The sequence below is a fragment of the Paramisgurnus dabryanus genome, chromosome 6 (genome assembly GCF_030506205.2).
Source record: "Paramisgurnus dabryanus chromosome 6, PD_genome_1.1, whole genome shotgun sequence".
Lineage (NCBI taxonomy): Eukaryota > Metazoa > Chordata > Actinopteri > Cypriniformes > Cobitidae > Paramisgurnus > Paramisgurnus dabryanus.
Window position 1 is genome coordinate 15,849,647 of NC_133342.1, and position 22,039 is coordinate 15,871,685.

The 22,039-nt window shown below is 37.0% G+C and overlaps 2 long non-coding RNA genes across 2 annotated transcripts; both read left to right on the top strand.

Annotated features, from left to right (window-relative positions):
- The first annotated feature begins 793 nt into the window (after positions 1-793).
- LOC135749409 (uncharacterized) lies at positions 794-9,749 on the top strand. Its single transcript, XR_012336926.1, has 6 exons — positions 794-887; positions 980-1,058; positions 5,859-5,936; positions 6,043-6,239; positions 6,826-6,912; positions 8,386-9,749. It is a non-coding gene; the product is annotated as an uncharacterized lncRNA (long non-coding RNA).
- A 9,550-nt stretch (positions 9,750-19,299) lies between these two features.
- Positions 19,300-19,941, top strand: LOC135747330 (uncharacterized). Its single transcript, XR_010531848.1, has 3 exons — positions 19,300-19,460; positions 19,568-19,684; positions 19,881-19,941. It is a non-coding gene; the product is annotated as an uncharacterized lncRNA (long non-coding RNA).
- The last annotated feature ends 2,098 nt before the right edge of the window (positions 19,942-22,039 follow it).

The window sequence follows — 22,039 nt, forward strand, 5'->3', positions numbered from 1 at the left end:
CGTTATCTGATTCAAAGGTTTAGAATTGTGCAATGCGCGGCGCGCCCTCATGGGTTGTATTGGAGTATTGCATTACACGGAATCGATTACTGTATAGTGAGTTTATGATATATATATAAGGATAGATTCATAAATAAATGTAACATATATATATATATATATATATATATATATATATATATATATATATGTTACATTTATTTATGAATCTATCCTTAATTTGTCAATCCATTAAGTTTTCCTTTTATAATTAAATTAATACGTTGTTTGGTTGTGGAACAGGTTGTGAAACAGCACTTTCACCAGCAGAGGTCCTCATTGAGCTCTGATTTGAAAAGCTTCGAGTAATGAACCTTTTTCCGATACAATTGGGTTGAAAGCTTCACTGCTTCAAAAAAACTTTACTTCGCCATCACTAGTTTATGGTTTAAATGATTGTGGATTGACGCGAAAAAGTCAGCATTACCATGCATGTGATCAGGGACGTGCACAGGGGGTGGGGTGTTGCCCAGGCAACTGCCCATGCTTCTCGACTCAAGTTGCCCTTCCGAGGTGGAAACAAATAAATTGTCCTTTTACTTCGTTACACTGTGCGGCGTTCCTTCGTTACTGTATTTTAATTAATTACTAAATGTGTATTTTATTTTTAAAGTTTGATTATGTTTTTGCTTTATCTTAAATGTTCTCATTAAGTGTTAAAATATTATATGCTGATTTGAGGTTTTGACAGATCATTCCCTGGACTTCAAGAAACAAAGTTAACAAGGTCTCCATTAAACTCTTTAAGCTCCCACAGCAAACTGAGAGACCTCCAAATGGGGCAGTGGAGCTTGGACTGCTTCAGGCCGGACCTGATATCATTGCCAGAAAATTCTGGTCACAAAGAGGTACCTAGCTGTGCAAATATGCACTTTCTTCACCGTTCTGTTTAAGCTATTTTTCTGACCATCTTCATTCTTTCTCTTGATTTTTCATTCAGGTTGTCAGTATTATGATCCTAGAGGAGCATCATAAAATGAAGCAACTAGCTGGTGGTTGGCTTTGCTATAAAGCTGCAGGTATGGGGATTGCTGATTTATAAGTTTTAGTTTAAAAAAAAAAAATTGTTCACTTAAAGCTCCCGTTCTTTCTGTGTTTTCAGGGTGTCCGCGGATCCTTAAAACGTTTTAAATTCCGTAGTATGAAAATAAGGCCTTAATTGGCATTAAAATGTCTTAAATCCGCATATCAGAGGTCTTAAAATGTTGTCCAACCAACACCGCCAAGAAGATTGTAGGCAGTACCAACTAATGCACAAGTTTGCAGGGTGTTCGCTAAAGTGCATGGACCGGGTAAAAGCAAAGGGAGAAAAGTGTGAGTTTTAGCTATGGAGAAGTGCACATTTAAAGTGCCCATCTTATGACTGCTTTTCCACAAGTTATATAGGTGTATGAGTTCCATGAAGCATGTTTCAAAAGTTGTTTGCTCGAAATAGCTTGTAGGAAAAGATTGTTACCCATCTCTAGTAGCCTCTGTTTCAGGGCAGTTTAGATTGTGCCGTTTTGAGCTAGTCATTACATATTTATGAGCTATTGCTCCTTTGATCACGCCCCACTACTAACGTCATGTCCCCGTGCGCATGCTCAGTGGTATCGTGAGCAGTACAGACCATACTGTGTTTTTATTTTATATATTATTATTATTATTATAAACGGTTTATGTTGCCAACAGACAAATCATGCAGAAAAGTATCACTAATAAGTACAGGAGAAGAAACTCATGACACACAATGATTCCAGAGTAAATTGTGATGTTACGTTAGCAGTCACAACAATAAACTCGTTTTCCCTGGACAATGCTAACATATTCCCATTATAAAACATTTTCAAACGCATTATTTTCGCAAATTACAGAAATTAAGCCCCGGCGGGGATGTATACTGCTTGTGGACCGCGTGCTAATTGCTAGAAGCTAGCGGGAGGTCCGGACCGTGTATATATCTATGCGGACCGTAAAGTTATTAGAGGCTCACCTCTTCAGAAAAGCCGGGGCGTACGGTCTCGGTTAGTTTGGCAAAAAGCTTTTAGATCTAGCATCATAAATGTAGTATTTTGTGACAGAAGATGACAACATACAAAATATAACGTGACTTAACGTACCTTTTGTGATGATACAACGCGATCGCGAATCGAATCCAGTCTGTTTCAGATGTGTGAATGATCCATGAAAGTCCAATAAAATACATCCAATTACCATTTTTGTCCACAAATGCGTATAATCCGTGAAATATAGATACATAGTCTGTTGTTTACATCAGATTTCGCATGAAGGTCTTATCGCCTACAATCTGAGGACTGTTTGCGTCGTAACACACTGTATATAAGATTACTCCGGGTTCCAATAATCACGCGTTAAAACTTTGTTTTTAAAAGTAGGTGGGAGTATAATCCATAAAATCCAAATAGCGCTGTTATTTCCGTGAGAGATGATAACAGCACAGAGGGTCTCATTCAAGTGACTGCTCTATGCTCTCTAGCTACCTGGTGGGTGGAGACCTGCGAGTGGGGTGGTGGGTGGGAAAATTCAAACTGAATGTGACGAAACTTTTTGTTACGTCACAACGGAGCTTAGTTTTAACTCGCGCAATCTGAGACTCAAGGCAGAGGACATTCAGAAACCTGTATCTCACTCAAAACAGCATGGATGGATTTTTTTCCAAGTTTGTATGCGTGTGGGAGCATCAGAGACACAAAATAACACCCCAAAACCCAGAAAAAGTGAGTTTTTCATAATACGGGCACTTTAATGAAAACTGGTTACTTAATCCTGATTGTGCTCTGTGGTAAAGACCAGTTAGCGTACGGGGTCTGTTGTTTATTTTGCAAGAAAGTTTTAAAACTCGGAACAGTGGGCATTTAAGCTTTAGTGGCACATATCTAATGTAAGAAACATAAAGCCGCTGCAGAAACCTGTCGAAAACACCCACCATCTCTCAGTTCTGTTCTGTTGTATCTATAGCAGTAGCCCTAAAGAGCACTACGGCATTGGAAACATCGGCAGTTTTAAGCACCGCGGCTTCTGCTCCATCAGACCGATCAGCGTTTGGCTCCACTGCCAACGACAAAGCCTATCTTCTTTTTCTCTTTTAACGGCAATTGGCATCTGTATCTGATAATAGGTCTACAACACTCTATTTCCCTTACTCCTGGTTTCATTCTCGATTATTCAAATACATAAATAGAACCACATTAACCCAAATACACACAAAAATGTATTCAAATAAAATGAAGCCTGTCCCGTTTGCACAAAGGTAATGCTTTGCTGATTAATTCCAACAGTTCTGAATTAAAAGAGAATTAAACAAAGCTTTTAATAAGTTGTTTAATCTATGTAGATATCTAAGTATTATGTGTTATATTATATTATAAGAATTTAATTGTGTGGTCTCTTACTCTGACATGCATTAAAAAGCCCTCTGCTCACGTATCCTCTGCATTTAATTCATTATGGTCTTAAAAATGGCTTTGAAAGGAGAATTCTATTAAAGGTGCTCTCCGTAAGTTGAGAAATTTCTAACCGTTACTGACACCAGTGGCCGTTATAGAAACTGCAGCCAGTCTCATGCTTGTTCTCGGTGGGCACACTCGTACGAGCATGACCACAACAACCAGAGTTGCCATAGCAACCACAGACAGCTCATTGAGATTCCCCAGCATGTTTACAAATGTAAGAAAAGTTACAGTACTGTAAGGTTATTGTTTGACAGACCATATTGTATTTGCAGTGCTACTTTATATTTTCAACAGAAGTCTACTTCTAAAAGTTTTGTAACACGACACTGTAAAACACACTCCCGACACTCACAATCTTAATGCACTCGTGTTCTGAATAAAGATAATTCATATAAGAAAGTAACTTTTGAAACGGTCCTGTGCTACATGCTATCGTTAGCATTACACCACAAAATAAATGCTATCGTTAGCATTACACCACAAAATAAATGCTATCATTAGCATAACACCACAAAAACAATAACATAATATATTACAGATGCCCTGTAACTATGTCTTACCTTTGCAGTAAAAAGGAAACCTGCTCAAGGTCTGTTTTCATACCCAGCGCTGACCGGAGCTCCCTCCAAGCATCAAATGTCAATCCGATGTTTACTCTTGTCTTTTCCCCCCTTTAAAGAAAATATATCACCTGGCAGTGAACTTTATGCTATTATAGCAACATTACACACTAACTAGGGTTTAAAAAAATGGGTTAAGGAAGAACGTGACCTTTAATGTGTTTTCTCTGATCAGATTGCTATCTGATTTGTTTGTGTTACTTCACTGCTGATTCTTGCCATACATCCATTGCCAAACTGCGCGCGGATACGTAGCCACGTCATCATCGTGTACAAACAGTAAAAGGGTCTATCTGCCTAGAAAATCGCAACTTTTAATTTTCCGTCGGTCTTAGTACACAATGTAACTACAGAAGAGTCAAGTTTTAAATAGGAAAAATATCAAAACTCTTTGGTTATTTTTTAGCACAATGCTAATGGTCTAATCAGACTCAATGGATTATGCTTCGCTATGCTAAAAGTGGAACCACGAGACCCAGTGAGATCAGCTGAATGGATTCCAAAACAGTATTATGAGATATTTTTAATATGTAAAATATATCTTTGGTGTCCACAGAGTGTGTATGTGAAGTTTTAGCTCAACATACCCCACATATACTTAATTACAGCATGTTAAAATTGCAAATTTATATGCCTGAGCAAAAGTGTGCTGTTTTTGGGTGTGTCGTTTAAAATGCAAATGAGCGGATGAAGTGCAAACACTGATCACAATGATGGTGGTTTGCTGCAATTGAAACTCAATTGTGCTGTCAAGTCCTTCTTTTCTCCCTCTTTCTCTCTGCACTAAACGGCAGTGCTGTGGTTGGATAGTGCAGATAAAGGGGGCGGTATTATTGTAATTCGCCTTACTACCTACCTCACAAAACAGGCGAAATCTGAACGACCTAATTTTTCACATGCTTGCAGAAAATGGCTTACTGAAATTAAGTTACTGGGTTGATCTTTATCACATTTTCTAGGTTGATAGTAGCACTGGGGACCCAATTATAGCACTTAAACATGAAAAAAGTCTGATTTTCACGCTATGACCCCTTTAAAAAAGTGGAGTTTCCCTTTAATTCTGTTTACAAACTAAAAGACGTAAATTGGACTTTGTTTTTATCAGGAATGATGGATATAGCATAGATTGCATGTTGCTTGCTTATTTGCTCAACAGCTGTACTTACAACCACACAAGTTTGCGCAGCAGTTTGCAAATGCCCGCTGGAACGATGGTTTCAGGAAACACTTGAATGCTTAAACTATGCTGAAATGATGGAACTACGACAGTAGTTGACTAATGATGCTTTTGAGAAAACGCACCCCTAATCAGCTACACTTCAAGTTTTCATCAAGTTTTAGAAAATTGTGCCATAGAGTCTGAAAATGTATCCAGAAGTTTCTAAAGTTAAAGAATATCTTTAGGCACATTTTCCTGTTCTAATTAGTTTTTTCTTTAGCAAGAAAAAAGTCAAGATGGAGACATCATTAATGTCAGTGAGGGAAAAAAAGTACAAACCCAACATGGTTTGTTAAAACAAAGCACTTGAAATAACAAGAATGCTTTCATTATACACAATTGGAGTTTATTGGATTTGCTCATTACAGTAAATATGTTCAGTTTGTGGCAGGTGTTTTCCTGAAGACATGATTGAATTCTATGCTTGTATCTGTGTGGATAAGTATGTTTAACATCAGTTTACACATGCATGATTGACTTTCCTTTACATATTCAGTTGTACAAACACTTTATTTGTTTATTTTCAAGTTGTTCTGGAGAAAAGTGAGATGTTTTCATAGTGAAGAGAGGATGCTGTAGGTGGACCATCCAACAGGAGAGAGGCTGGTAAAAAATAAGCAATAAGAAAAACTTTGACAATTACAAGGTTAAGCAGATTATGACAGTTTATTCAAACCAGTATCTTTAGTTATATTGTGTTGCTTTACCTTAGATTGATTGAAGATTGCTAATCCAAAAGTGGATGCAGATGTGTTCAGAAAACGGCTACTAAGTGCTGAAGTGCAGGAACAACCCTTGCGTTTCATCTTGGATCTCAGGGAGAAACTGGAGGAGCAGATAAAGAGATGATATCTTACTCCAAGCGATCAAATGTCACTTGGTCTCTGCCATTTTCCTGTATTCTCAGAGGTAGGCCTTAATATTTTTACACTATTTGTGGTCATTGTAGTATACTGATAACATACAACTAAATATACAAATGCATAGTGTTATCTGCCATATTTAATCCCTGTAATCATCTCTTACTGTATGTTCACATCACCGCTGGCGAGAGCGTCAAAAAAACACACAGGCTGGCCTGTCAACAACAATAAAGACAAAGTGTAGAGGATGCTCTGATGATCGAATGCATTCTCTATAATCTTCTCAAGCGGAAGTTTCCGCCTTCTGGTTGGTTGCCGCCGAACTGCGTTATAGCTTCTTACCATATGCTCACACCGTCCAAGACATGCCACTGCTCGCCGCCGGCTATCATTGAAAATGAAAGACTTCCAACCATTTTTACGCTCTCGCAGGCAGCGGTGTGAACGCAGAGTTAAGGTTTTAAAGCAATGTATAAGCTTGTTTGCTTCAAAATAATCTAAAATTCTCATTAAAAACTCTCTTCCTCTGTTAATACATTTTAAATCATTCTGCACTTTAGGCTCTGATATATTTGATTCTGTCCAATCAATAATTTTTGGGTGAACTAACCCTTTACTGTCATGTTTAAAAGGTGATGCTGCCACAGATGAAGGGATGAGCCGTCACATTCTTAGTACTGCAATCCTTAAACTGAGAAATGGCTTTAGCATAATCTTTGGTAAGATGTGTTGAATACTTGATTTGAGTGACTTTGTATGTTAACTGGGCCACAAATAGATAGGAAATCAATACGAATGTTTTGCTGTAGAAAAAAATACTATGACCAGGCACAGCTGTGATCGGCATAGACGTCTCGGTGTATGCGGTTAACCACATTGATAATTGAGATGCCATTCGTGTCACAATGGTTACAAACTCGCATTTACTGCTGCCAGCTTATAGATGACAAATGAGAGCTTTCCCTTCTCTCTCACTTGTACAGGTGCGCTGTTTCTTAAGATGCGTGCGTCACATGCAGACCTATCAAACCTGTACATTGACTAAACAAAAGGCTTTCCCATTTGCACAAAAGGAAATCATTTGGCGATACATTCTAGCAATTCCAAATTCAAACTTAAATAAACAAAGCTTTAAATAAGTTTTATACTCTGTCTTTGTAAATATATACCAGCTAGACCAGCATAATTAGTTGTGTCCTTTAAGACATGGGGTTGTCTTTGTACTGTACACCAGTGGTTCTCAAACTGGGGGCCCTAGGTGGTGACACATACATTTATCATACATTCTTTGTAATTAAACCTCAGGCTATTAACCAACAGCAATACATTTTATAATTTTATGTGATTTTTATTCAAATTTTAAGTTTTACAAAGTTTTATGTCTTAAATTTTCTTTGGGGGCCATGAAGGGATGCACCGTACACAAGGGGGGCCGCATGCCGAAAACATTTGAGAACCACTGCTGTACACATCTGTACAGATCTCACAGTGAGGAGAGTCAATTGCAATCTTTTACATTTGTAATTAATTTTATCCTAATACAAAATACTTTATTCAACACCTTAATTTCCACTTAAAAGCGTAAAACTGTACAATGTGTTTTTAAAGGATGTGATTATAAAACACACATGAATGGGGCTTATACAACACAACATGTAGCAATGATGGCAAAATAATGATGGCCGTAGCTTGACATTTGAGTTTGGGGTCCAGACTGGTCTATCATTTTTATCACAAACTAGATCATTAAAATGAATCAAAAATATTTTCGTAAAGGTCTGTTTTTCCTGATCCCATTTTTGAAAATGTAGTTAGTGTGTAATGTTGCTTTTATAGCATAACACTGCATTTTTTTTTACACACGAAACATAAACACGTGCTATATTGCGTACCATAAACACAACCATAGCTTTAAAAACACAGGAAAAATGGGACCTTTAAGGTTAGTCCTCCCAGAATAAAACACAATCTTTGAGCTGTGCACTGACATATTAAAACACCCGAAGGCCATTGATTTGTCAAGATACACACCAGTAACGTCTTTTTCTAAGACATGTTTGTAAAAGATGCTTAAATGTCTTAAATGAACTAAGGCCAAGTCCGTGCTTTAGAAAAGTTTTGTCTGAAAACAGGCCAATATGTACTAATTAAATCTTTTGTCTTTACTTTGGCTTTGGGGAATGACTGTCGAGCACCTGGGATATCAGTTGAAATAATGACTGACGTGATGATATCTACTGACCCACTTCAGAACCAAGGTACAAATCGGAAATGTAAAGATGATACATTATTACAATTGCTTTATATTTTTCTTTACCACAGAAACTGCTTTGTAACCACTCTCTCACCACCAATGCCCAAGAAGCTACCCGTGAGAAATCAAGTCCCCACCAAAAAGGGATTTTTTGGGATGGCTGCATCTTCACAACTCTTCACTGACCACTGCCCGCATTCATGCGTCATCTGGTCAACAGAAAGTTTTAAGCACAATGGGGTGGTTTTCCAGACAGGGATTAGTTTACGCCAGGTCTAGGCCTCAGGTTAATTAGGAAATATAACTAGTTTTAACAAACATGCCTTACTGAAAACATTACTTGAGGCAAAACAAAAGGGCACTGATGTATTTTAAGATTTGTCAGTGCAAGTTGTTTTCAGTTTGGACAGCTCTAACATTTATTTTAGTCTAGGACTAGTCTGATCCCTGTCCGGGAAACCGCCCCAATACGTTTAAAAAAAATACAGCTGAATACTTAGCAATACATTTAAATGCCATATGTTTTAGATTGTTTAGCCAGAGGAAACAGTGTATTCACAGTTTTTGTCTTTACTTGTCATGGTTGCCTGTGGCTAGCTTAATGATTATGTGAAGACTCAAGCATTTTAACATAACACACATAAATTTGAACTAACTGTTGAAACATTGGAGACAATTCAGACATTACAGTGTGTTTTCCTGTAAAAACACTTTAAAATATTATGCATTCTAAAAAGGTAAAATGTCTGACAAAGAAAGTGTTTATAAAGCTTTGGATTTTGTGTGAATAATGTAATGTTAGTTATGATGTTACTTTATATGCTCTGTAAAAGTAAGCAATATTACTTTATGTAATAATTTGTGTAATTACACATTGTGTAAGTGTATTGCATGATGTTGATTACAGTGTGTATAAACAACATGCTTGAAACATTATTGACCTCTTATTAAACTTTATAATTGTAATGTAATGTAATAGTAACACTAAATGAACTATTTTTAATGAAGACTAAACCATATTGAAGATAAGGATTGTTGTAACTTCAGATTGAAGCAATTTATTAACTTTACACAATACAAAAGTGGAAAGGGTAAAGTATATATTATCTAAATAATAAAATGACACAAGCAATCACTTAAAAAAAAGCTAAATTCATTGCCATATTAAATACACACCAAAAACCACATTTCTATTTTTATGTTATTGATTACCAGTTCAACAACTAACGTTAATTACTATTAGAAAGATAACAACTGTTATTGAACACTGTTATTATTAACTTAGATATACGACTGAGGACTTATTTTGTAATTGTACAGTGAGTGCAACTGGTGGTGTTGTTGTTTTTGCAACTGGCTTAGCTGTACGCTAAGCTAGTACGTCACGTGAAGCTAATAAAAAACATCTATGAATTTGGTAGATCTTATCTCCCATTCTCATTTCGATTTTTTTTTTATTGCAAGACGCAAATAAAATACAAATACATAATAGCACTGCATTGACATACAAGGAAAAGGAAAAATATATATATAATTCTTTAAGTATAATGGAAGGCTGCATACTCCAGAGGTCGCATTTCTAGGCTGCATACGTCATCATGAGTGTCTTATTTCAGAATATTACTAATTTTAAAGTTGACAGTTATTTTTAGTTAAGTGTAAATTGTTGGTATATGATTATGACTTGTGAATGTAATGCTCAGTTTTTTTTATGTAATGCTCAGTTAATTTAAATAAACTAGGTCTGATGACGTATGCAGCCTGCATGTGACCTATGTGCCGATTGGTTAAAAGTAAGCCTTCTGACTGAATGACGGGGCAATCGACACATAACACAATTAAAAGAAATATACTGATTAACAAATATACGAATTGCGGGTTTAACACTTGAGGGCCTAAAAACTGGAAGGATTTTAATCCACGTGAACTGGGAACATCACGTGCTGGTCGCACGTGCAGGAGGTAAGTCCAGTATCGGCGGGAAATCCCCACTGTACATTCTGTAATTTACGCGTCACACATTGTTTGGCAGAGCGAATAGAATGTTTGACGTCACAATGAGAAAAGAGCGAATGGAATGTTTGACGTCACAATCAGAACATATAAAACGACGCGCTCTGGAAAAAATCTCTTTAGATCATTGATTCTCTGAGCGAAAGCAAAGCTAATCCTTGACAGCTATTACAGACTTTCAGTCCGTGAAACACTTGCATACCAAACGTTTAAACGCGACAAGTCAATAACTCTGTTACAGACTGTTGTGAATTAGACTGAGGTAGAAATGCCTAAATCAAACGATCAGCTCAAGAGCGGCGTTTCCCTTCCGGGAGCCGTAATGGAAGATGAGTGGATGCCACCAGGTCAGTTAATCACAACATTTGGAAATAATGAACTCATTAACCGTTTAAACCTTTGACATATAAGTTATCTGTGACTCGGACACCGTCCGAAAACAAGCGGAGACAACACAAGTTTTCGTCAAAGAGATACGCTCGCTGCTAGGCGGATTTCACTCACAAATTTAATTGCTCAAACTTTTTTATAAACTCAATAATATTATTACACATGCCAACCAAACACATAAGTACTACGATGAAAGTTTCCGTGGCTAATGAGAACATGTAAATCAATAGCACCGGATTTAAAGTGATAGCGCCTCATTTTTGGTCCGTTAAATGATTATTAGCACAGAGTACGAACCCCATACCAGCTTGATTTTACTGATGTATAATTGTATATTATGTATAGTGTTAGATATTTATAACAGTTTATATTATATTATAAAAGTTCTTTCTGGTTCTTGAAATTGATTGGCTGAGAGACGTGCGATATTTCTCATCAGAGCCTTTTACATTGAGAGAGTTACATTGAAGTACATTAAGTTAGAGGCAAAGAGCTGTGATTTTTCTCAATTAATTAATTGAAATACAATATTTATCTGTCACACCAATATGTGTAGGTAGTATTTTTATGCAGTTCTATGAACAATGTTTTTTAAAAATAAAATTCACTAATATGGGAAGATTAGTATGGTCAGGTGCCTTGTTAAAGGTGCAGTGTGTATTTTTTAGAAGGATCTCTTGACAGAAATGCAAAATAATATGCAAAACTATATTATCAGTGTTGTTTAAAGATCTTTCATAAGGAACCGTTATGTGTTAATTACCTTAAAATGAGATGTTTTATCTAAATATACCGAGGGTCCCCTTACATGAAAGTCGCCATTTTGTGGTGCCATATTTCTACAGAAGCCATTAATGGACAAACTTTTTACTAAGTTGTCTCCGATGACATATTTGTCCGGTGGCGGCTACTGTAGCTTCTCTATGTGATTAAAAAATGAGGGTTAAACAGTGTACTGAGCCGTTGGTTGCTGTTCACCAGCACTTCACCAGTAGATGCCGCTAAAATTTACACACTGCACCTTTAACATGTTTTACGCCGCCTCAACAACTTTAAAGGTGCTAAGAATTGGCTGTTTTTATTGTTTTATACTGTTGTCTAAGGTCTACATATGACGTTTGTGTGGTTTTTACATTCAAAAACATCAAAGGCAATAAGTAATAGGCTAGTTTGTACCCTGGTTTTGAGGCTGGTTCGAGAAATGCTCTGTTTTGACGAGCTGGCTACATTGAAGACCTGGACGTAAACGTCCACTGCCAAAGCTTGTTTTGTGGTCCAGGGTTTACACTATATAGTAAGATATGTTCGATTTTAGAGAAGTTTAAAAAGTGTACTTGATTTTTTTTGTCTGTCCAGCTGTTAGACAGAATACAATTCTGTCTGCCTCAGCTCGTGGGCTCGTGACCAGCAGCGGTTTAGGTGGTGCTCAACGGAGGTTGAACATCTCTAGACCTGCAGCAGGTCACATGAGGTTCACTCTTCCAGGAGCTGTGGAGGATGATGAGGAGTGTAGCCCGACAGGTCAGTCACACTTTTATGATGACACCTCAAAAATATACATATGTAATAATATATATTATACTTTTTGAAACGCACATTCTATATATTTTTTCACATTAAGAGTAAACTCAATAAACGTTTGGAATTGGAACACAATGTAACAGTAGCATACTGTATATATAATGTTTGTCAAAAAACCACAATAACTATACAGTAAAATATTTAGATTTTATAGAAGTTTATAAAGTGTTCTTCATTTCCTGTCTGTACAGCTGTTAGACAGAATACCATCCTGTCTGCATCAGCTTGTGGGCTCGTGACCGGCAGCAGTGTAGGTGATGCTCAACGGAGGTTGAAAATCTCTACACCTGCAGCCGGTCACATGAGGTGGGCCGTTCCTGGGGCCGTAGAGGAGGACGAGTGTAGAGGAGCAGGTCAGTGAGTCATCATAACGACGCCTCGGATATAATGAAACAAAAATAAACACATTCACTTATGTACTGTAGATCAGTGCTTCCCAATCCTGGTCCTTGAGGACCCCCCTCCCAGAAAGTCTCCTTATTTAAAACAACGGATTCAACTTGTCAGCCTCCTTTCAAAATTGTAAACATGTCTCCCTAAGAAGCTGATGAGTTAAGTGAGGGTGGGTTAAATAAGGAGACATCTAAAACATTCTGGGAGGGGTCCTCAGGGACCAGGATTGGGAAACACTGCTGTAGATAGTAAAGCGTGTATAATTCATAAAATAATATTAAATTTTTATACACATAAAATAATAAAGTTATTTTGTCTAGCATAGCATCAGGACTTTGTTTAGTATTTTTGGTGCTTTTGTCTTAGTTTTTTATTTAAATATGTATTTAATTATGTATTTGTTATGTGATGTTTTAGTGTATTTTATTTATAAATCAAATAAAATAGCTCACACAGTTTAACAAATTAATGATAATACAATTAATGTATAAAATATAATTTTTGAATATATATATATTCACTTATACATGTTACAATAAATTGTTTTTGTTATAATTATTATTATAGTTAATATTATTAAAATGTTTTTCAAAATACCACAATAAAGTATAAAGTTAATCATTAAAGAAGTTTATAATGTGTTCTTTATGTCTGATTTGTCCAGATGTTAGACTGAATAACATCATGTCTTCGTCAGCTCGTGGGTTCGTGACCAGCAGTGGTGTATGCGATGCTCAACGGAAGTCAAACATCTCTACACAGGCAGCTGGTCACGTAAACCTTCCCCTTCCCGGGGCTGTAGATGATGAGGAGTGCAGCCGAGCAGGTCAGTCACACCATTATAAAGACACGTATATATATATATATATGTACATACATGTGTTATAAGTAACCACAATAACTATACAGTAAAATTAGTTAGATTTTACAGTTTATAATGTGATGTTCTTGTCTGGTCTGTCCAGCCGTTAGACAGAATACCATTCTGTCAACGTCAGCTTGTGGGCTCGTGACGGGCAGCAGTGCACGAGATGTTCGGCATAGGTCAAACATCTCTACACCTGCAGCTAGTCAAGAGAGCATCACCCCTCCAAGGGCTGCAGAAAAGGAGGAGAGGAGAAAGAAAAAAGCTGGTGAGTCACAACATTATTATGACACCTTAAAGGGATACTACACTTTTTTTTTTAAATATTACAATTTTTCAGCTCCCCTAGAGTTAAACATTTGATTTTTACCATTTGTGAATCCATTCAGCCAATCTCCGGGTCTGGCTGTACCACTTTTAGCATAGCTTAGCATAATCCATTAAATCTGATTAGACCATTAGCATTGCACAAAAAAATAACCAAAGAGTTTCAATATTTTTCCTATTTAAAACTTGACTATTCTGTACTTACATTGTGTACTAAGACCGACGGAAAATTTAAAGTTGTGATTTGCTAGGCCGATATGGCTAGGAACTATACTCTGATTCTGGCATAATAATCAATGACTTTGCTTCCAAACCATGGCTGCAGGAGGCGCAATGATATTGCACAGCAGCTGAAAATAGTCCCCTGCTATTGAAAGTTATTAAGGGGATTATTTTCGGGCACAGCGTAATATCATTGCGCCTCCTGCAGCCATGTTACAGCAGCAAAGTCCTTGATTGTTACGTAAGAATGAGAGTATAGAGCAGGGGTAGGCAGCGTCGGCCTGGAGTGCCGATTTCCTGCAGATTTCAGCTCTAACCCTGATAAAATCTCACCTGCCTGTAGTTTTCAGGTGACTCTTTAGACCTTGATTAGTTGTTCAGTAGAGCTGGGGTAAACGATTATTTTTTAAACGATTAATCTGTCGACTATTTTGTCGATTAGTCGACTAGTCTAACGACTAATTGGACGATTAATCTAACGATTAGTTTTCTGTTTATCGGTTAATAAAAACCATAATGTATCTCGAATAAATAACAAAAACATTCTTAATAATATACTTTAAAGATACAACCTTTAAGGAACAGTTTTGCACGACAAAAAAATCTTCTGCTTTACACAAAATAAATAAAAGGATTTTATTGTTAAACAGTCTGTTTACTCTTTTACAGTACCAACATAACTCTTGTTCAAAAAAATTCAAAAAAGTAGTGCAAAACAAAAACACTGTGCAGTGCACAGTATATACATTACTGAGAGTTCAACACAATATGCAGGCATATTCGATCATGTCTATGAAGGCTTCACCCTCAACAAGAGACAAAGGCCTCATGTCTTTGACAATCACCTGTAAAATAAAGAAAATTATTATTAATAACAACATGAACATAGCACCTTTTATAGAATCATATGAAGAGTTTTGTTGCAAAATTTTTGTCAAAACATGTTTATTATTATGTTATCATGTTATTATTTTGTTTTATTGTGCTACTTAGCTGTATTTTTTTAAGTTTATGAAGGTTTAAATCAAAACAAACCAACTGCAGTTGAATTGATATTAATTGGAATGCACAACTAAAAAACAGATTTCTGAAAAATGTAAATATGTTGCTTACAGTGAAAGAAGATGAATTATTACACAATCCAAACAAGGACACAAAGAAAATGGCCAAGTTAATTGAAAAAAAAAACACCCATAATCTAGCTAATAAATATAGGACAAAAAAATGGGCACAGCCATTCCATCCTAAAAAAGCTCAAAGCAAGCAACAGTGAGCTAATAATTACTTACTCTCAAAATCATTTTGCTCCGTTCTGCTGCCTTCTGTGTAGTGCATTGTGTCTCTTTCCCAAGATAGGACTGCAAGGTTCTTTGCTGTGTCCTAGAGAAAACACAAAAGCAATGCATATTAGAACAGCTATGACAGTGGGGCATTTTAAATCTACTCTTAACCAACGTGTAGACTTTTAAAAGTAATGTTATGTCCAACAATGCATTTCATCATCATGGTTAGGCTAGCCAGCTGCTAACGTGCTACTGTGTTGTTACATGGAAATTGCCAGGGTTAACTGTTACACATATCAATATTTATCTGTTTTCAGTGCTTATAAAACCATGCATTCATGAGCACTGTGCACCAGCTTATGTGCAGCCCTGGCTCCGTAAGCTTACGTTACACTGGCGAACTGGCGTACTGAATCATGATACTATAAACTGGCTAACGTTAGTCTAATGTTATGTTTTTGACTCGTAAACAACCAAAACATGAGTTAACGCTTACTAAACGTCAAGTCGTGACTCGTGAGTTAGCTAACATTAGACATATAACGTCGCACATGAGCAACGAACTGCACCGAGAGCTAATATAGTTAGATACCACCACTGAAGTGCACATATCTCATGCTAATGTTACACAACACACTACACAAACATGAAATTAATTTTGCCAACTGTAGTACTTACTTTTTATTGTCTCCTTCACGAGTGACAATGGGGTGCCTCCGTTTCAGATGCTCCAACATCGCTGGTGTGGTATGCCATCTCCATTTGGCAAATAGCGCAGATAACAACATCTTTACGTTTGGAACTAAATTTGAAATATTCCCATACCTTCGATGATTTAGTGCGAGCTGTTTTTCTTTTTTGGGGGCTTTTTGTAGGCCTTTGTTGGAAATTATGCGAGGAGGTTGGTGTTTCGTCCTCCATTTTTTATGTTTTGTTCTCAAACGCGCGTGTGACGAGCTGTGTCGAAGCGTTGACGCAAAAATATGACGTCGACGTAATTTTGACGTCGACGCGTCGACGTCATCGACGCGTCGCTCCAGCACTATTGTTCAGGTGTGCTTGATTAGAGTTGGAGGTAAACTCTGCAGGACATCGGCAGTCCAGGACCGACGTTGCCTACCCCTGGTATAGAGTATTTAGCTATGCAGGGAAAGAGTTAAGAAATATATTACTGGTATCTGGTGGTAACATTACTATTTGTCTTTTCTGTTTCTGTCTTTTAGATAAAAAACCAAAACAGCGAAAGGGAAAGAGCATCCGTGCTTTTTTCCGTAGAACAGTCCAGGCTATACAGCATGCCTGCTGTATCTGCCAAAATGAGGATGACCTGGAGTCATCTGATCCAGATAATCCTCAGCCAGGTCCATCCGACCTGCTGTCAAGTACCCGTGAAGATCCAACTGATCTGCAGAAAGGTCCATCTGGCCTCAACCATACGGGTTTTCAAGAACCAGCCTATTGCCTGGCTGGTTCATTTACCTTGGAGAAAACAGAAATCCAAGAAGAGACTGATCATAACCAAGGTCCATTCGACCCGGCGGAGCTTCGTGCTCAACCTGATCAGGCTTTTTGTAAGCCAGGCCCTTTCGGCCTGCACGGAGCCCGTGAGCAAGATAGTCCCTTCGGACTTGAGCAAGCGCGCCTTGAAGAACCAGCCTATTGCCTGGCTGGTTCATTTTCCTTGGAGAAAACAGAAATCCAAGAAGAGACTGATCATAACCAAGGTCCATTCGACCCGGCGGAGCTTCGTGCTCAACCTGATCAGGCTTTTTGTAAGCCAGGCCCTTTCGGCCTGCACGGAGCCCGTGAGCAAAACAGTCCCTTCGGACTTGAGCAAGCGAGCCATGTAGAACCAGACTATTGCCAGTCTGGTTCATTTACCTTGGAGACAACAGAAATCCAAGAAGAGACTGATCTTGAACACGGTCCATTCGACCCGGAGCCGCAGGCTCAACCAGATCAGACTTATTGTAAGCCAGGCCCTGCCGTTCTGCAGAGTGCCCGTGCGCAGAAAAGGCCCTTCAGACTCAAGCCAGTGGTCTGTCATAAACCAGGCAGTCCATCTGGCCTGCTGTCAAGTGGCCATGACGATTCCCAACCTGCTAGTGAGTTTACTTTTGTAATGTTCTGTTTTTTATTGTCAGCTTTATTTTTCTCTCTTGTCAACTGCTCTTTTCCTAATTGTTTAAACCTGTGCCCAATAATAACCTGTGACTCTAATAAGTGTATTTATACACCATATGTTTATGTAATAACTTCCCCTTGTATTCAATATATAATGTGTTATTCTGAAGGACTCTTGATTCAGCACAATGACTCTTGAGCTTTTTCCTTTATCTTGTCCTGATTTCCGGTGTAAAGAAATATTTAGTTTTTTTTAAATGGTTGTCCTGCTGTTTCACTCGTATTTGATCCCAAACATTCATCTTGTTTATGATGCTAGTAGCTGATTAGCATTGGATGTACTGAACAACTCGCATTACATGAATTTTTCTTCTGTCTGTTTTATTATAACCAGCACTGCTATTGAAGACAAAAAATGCCTTATGTTCATATTGTATTGGTTGTTTTTCAGGTGCATTTAAAATGCTTTATACACTAGAAAAACAGATAGCAAGAGGTGGGTTTGGAACAGTTCATGAGGGATATCGAAAATCCGATGGCAGAAAGGTAAAACTGCTCTTCATCAAACAGCACATTGTGACAACATATACACTCATGTTGAGTGTTTTGATCTAAATATGTTTATATCAGTTATAGTTTGATGTGACTTACAAATGATTACTTTCCCTTATAGGTCGCCATCAAATTTATTGAGAAGGCGTGGCACTCAATTAACAGTTTAATTGAAATGGTAAGTTAGCAAGATTTTTAATATATATAAAATTAAAAATTGAGATGTCTTTGGCTCTGTTGAAGCACATAAGATGCTCTTTAGGACATATTTCAGATAACATGAATCATCAGGTTTTGTCCATATCACCACGAGGGGGACAAACTAAATAACACAAACAAAAATCAGTTGTTGAGTAAATACATAAATAATAAGTGTTCATTGTCTACTTACCTAAACCCAATTCACAATAATAAGACTATAAATTTTTTTTTATTATTTGTTAAAAGTATAAATAGTTTTAAGCAACGTAACCTCTGAGGAATCATCTGTTGTTAAAACACTGAAAACTGTAAAGAGCATTCAGCTACACAGGGGAACGTGACAGAGCTCAAGCTGAAACAAGACTTAATATCAGCAGGGCTTTTCAATAGTTTTTCTCTTTGTCATGTTGATGTATAATGACTGATCCGCTCTGATGCGGTAATCACAGACATCAGATTCGACGCAGAACACACATACAGAAAATTACTCTTCAAATAAATGCAGTTTTATAGTTCAAACAGAGATGGCGATAGTGAGGCAAAAGCAGCTGTAAATAAAAAAAATGCAGCTGTAATAAATGCATAAATAAAGACCCTTATTTTATCTTAGTAAAAGTGCATGAAAATGATATATCTCCACTATTTTCAGCTAACCTCTTTTAATGCTTTTGTACTAGCCTGGACATGCCAAGCCTCTTTATTCAGAAGTGGCAATCAATCTGATGCTGCTTCATCCGAAGAAAAGCCCCTACATCGTGGAAATGTTGGACTGGTTTGAAGAGGAACATCAGTTCATCATGGTTTTGGAGTTTCCTCATCCCTGCATGAATCTTCTCGAGTTTGTCCAGAGGAATGGAGGTCGTCTGTCAGAAGTCCAGGCACGTCCATTAATGCGCCAAGCATTGCTCGCCTCTATACACTGCATTGACAGTGGTGTCTATCACGGAGATTTAAAGCTCGACAACATGCTGGTCAACACAGACACGATGGAGCTGAAATTGATAGACTTTGGACTCAGCAAACTTGTGAAAGATTGTGGGAGACCGGGCGCACCATACAGTGGTGAGTTGACTTTCTGTATTGTTTTCTTGGAAGCACACTACTGAAATTTACAATTACATTTACTTTTGAATAATGAAATATTTTCTAACCTTCTGTTTATGTTACAGGGCTATATTTTGCTGATGAACAGACCATGCATGCTTTGGCTATTTTATTGTTCAAAATGTTGCATGGACAGGTGTTTAGAGGCAGAACCACTGATGGCACTGCTGTGATATCCAAAGGTAAGGAAATGGCACTAACAAAAAACTTCATTGTTAAACGCAAGCAAAGCGTCTGCACAATCATGGAAAGTTTTTACCTGATGCAATTTTCTAAGTTTTAATTCGAAGATAATTCAGAAGCTTATATAAGATTGTATATATATTTGCCAAAACCTAAATATCTAATCAATGCTCTTGCCTACACTTGCGAATACAGAGTGTCAAGACTTGATGGCTCGGTGCCTGGACTTCCATCAAGAAAATAGGCCAACATTGAAAGAATTCTTACAACATCAATGGTTCAATGAGGAATAAAGGTCAGGAGCAGATCATATTTTTCAGAAATTTTATACATTAGGTCATCAAAGACAGACCTTTTCAAAGGAAAGAAAACTAAAGTAAAATGCTAAATACAAAGTTTTTACATTTCTTGATTTAGCAGATCCACAAATTGACTCCAGCAACTGAGAACAGAGACAGAAGCCATTCATCAAAGTGTAGAAGTCAAAGGAAAATAAAGCACAGAGAAAAAATACAACAGAATTATTAAATAAATGTATTCATTGTCAAAGCACAGAGTCGTTGTATAAACCAAAAGATAAAGTGAGGAAGTAGTAAAGAAGTAGTATACAAATTTGTCCTATATGCATGCTTTTATGCATTGCACTGTTGGTAGTTTATTGGCTGATTAGTGGAGGTATTATTAAAAAAGTGTTTTGTAAGTATAGTAGTTAGTTAGATGGCAATCGGTAGAATTCACAAATAAATTAAAGTTGATTTACAAATGAAAATATTCTTTAAAAAAAAAGTAATGGAGCTCACAGTACTGTAATGTGTATGGACAAATTCAGTGTAACACCCACTTTCATTGTGTAACACCCATTATGATACCGCTATTTATTATTATCAAATTAGTATATCTATACACTATAACTTAGTTATTACTACTAAGTGGGAGTCAATCCCTGTTGTTTCAGTACGCAAAGCATTTTACAATCTTCTGTTCGGTCCTCCTTCTAAATGTAATTGTAAAGCAAAATGTGATTGGTTGAAGCTAGAACGTGTCTCATTGGTCAATGCAATGCGAAAGCTACGCCAATTGGCTGTAGTAGACCGTAGGTGGAGTTCACTTATTTCTGGATATGTGAGCACGTCTTGTTGTTACAAGTGTTTCATAACTTTACAAATGAGCGCAGCGATCCACAAATGCACAGCAAGTAATCCACACACAAATGGTATTAAAATATATTTGTAATTTTTTGCCAAATTATTTGTGTAAATTCTGTTCATTGTTGTGCAACATCTAATATATTTGTAGATCACTTTCTGTGCATTTGTGAATTCGACATTTATTTGTGGATCATAATCTATTTTGTAATATGCAACAACTCTAACCCAAAAAAATGTGAATTATAGTCATGTAAGACATGCCGCAGTCACACAGTACTTTTCTTTTTATTGACATGCAAATCAGCACATCATTCAATGGCATGAATTGTTCGAAGTGGCCCATAAGTAGGGTTGGCATCATTTCAAATTTATTAATTCTGATTCCCATTTCGATTCTGCTTATCTGATTCATAACGATGCTTGGTTTTGATTCCAAAGGGGTGAAAAGCCGAAAATGTAAGCCTTTATAGATCAAAAATACTTATTTCGTGCCATTACTTTACTTTATTAGCTGAACACAAAAAATAAGGCTACATAAAAACTTTAAGAGAGAGAGTTAGTCATTTTTATTCTTTATTATTTTTTTATTTAAGATAGAAGAGGTGTGTCTGCACTCAGTATCAATTTGTCAAATATTTTTTAGACTAGATGAGTTTTTAGTTGTTTTTTTTTAATGCTCCAAGAGATGCGGCTGACCGGACTCCTGTATGAAGATCATTCCACCATCAAAGGCCATGATAGCTAAGATGAGCCTGAGGGGAAATGTGGGAAGATGCTGTTTCATCTCTGCTTTCCAGATCATCGGTGGTAAGTTTGTAAAACGTATATTAAAAATAGGAACAGAACATTTCTGAGGACAATTGCGTCTGTCTTTTTTTATACTTCAGGCTATGCATGTTTAAATGACATGAAAAGTCAAGAAGCTTAAAAATGTTAACTTCTCATCAGTGATGAACTGCTAACAAAAGTAACAAAGTATTTTCATTTTTTTTCTGTCCCTTTTACATTTAGTGATCAAAAGTACATCCATTTAGATAAGAAGCAAATTTTTAATTTTATTTTATAATTAAATATTATAATATAGTTTAACTTGCACTATGCCTACCGTACCAGAGTTCATTTGACACCAGTAAGTATGGTTTATTTGGCTAGTGTGATCTTTCACGACTGTAACAGGGTATGGTACACTTAAGTGTATGCTGGCAT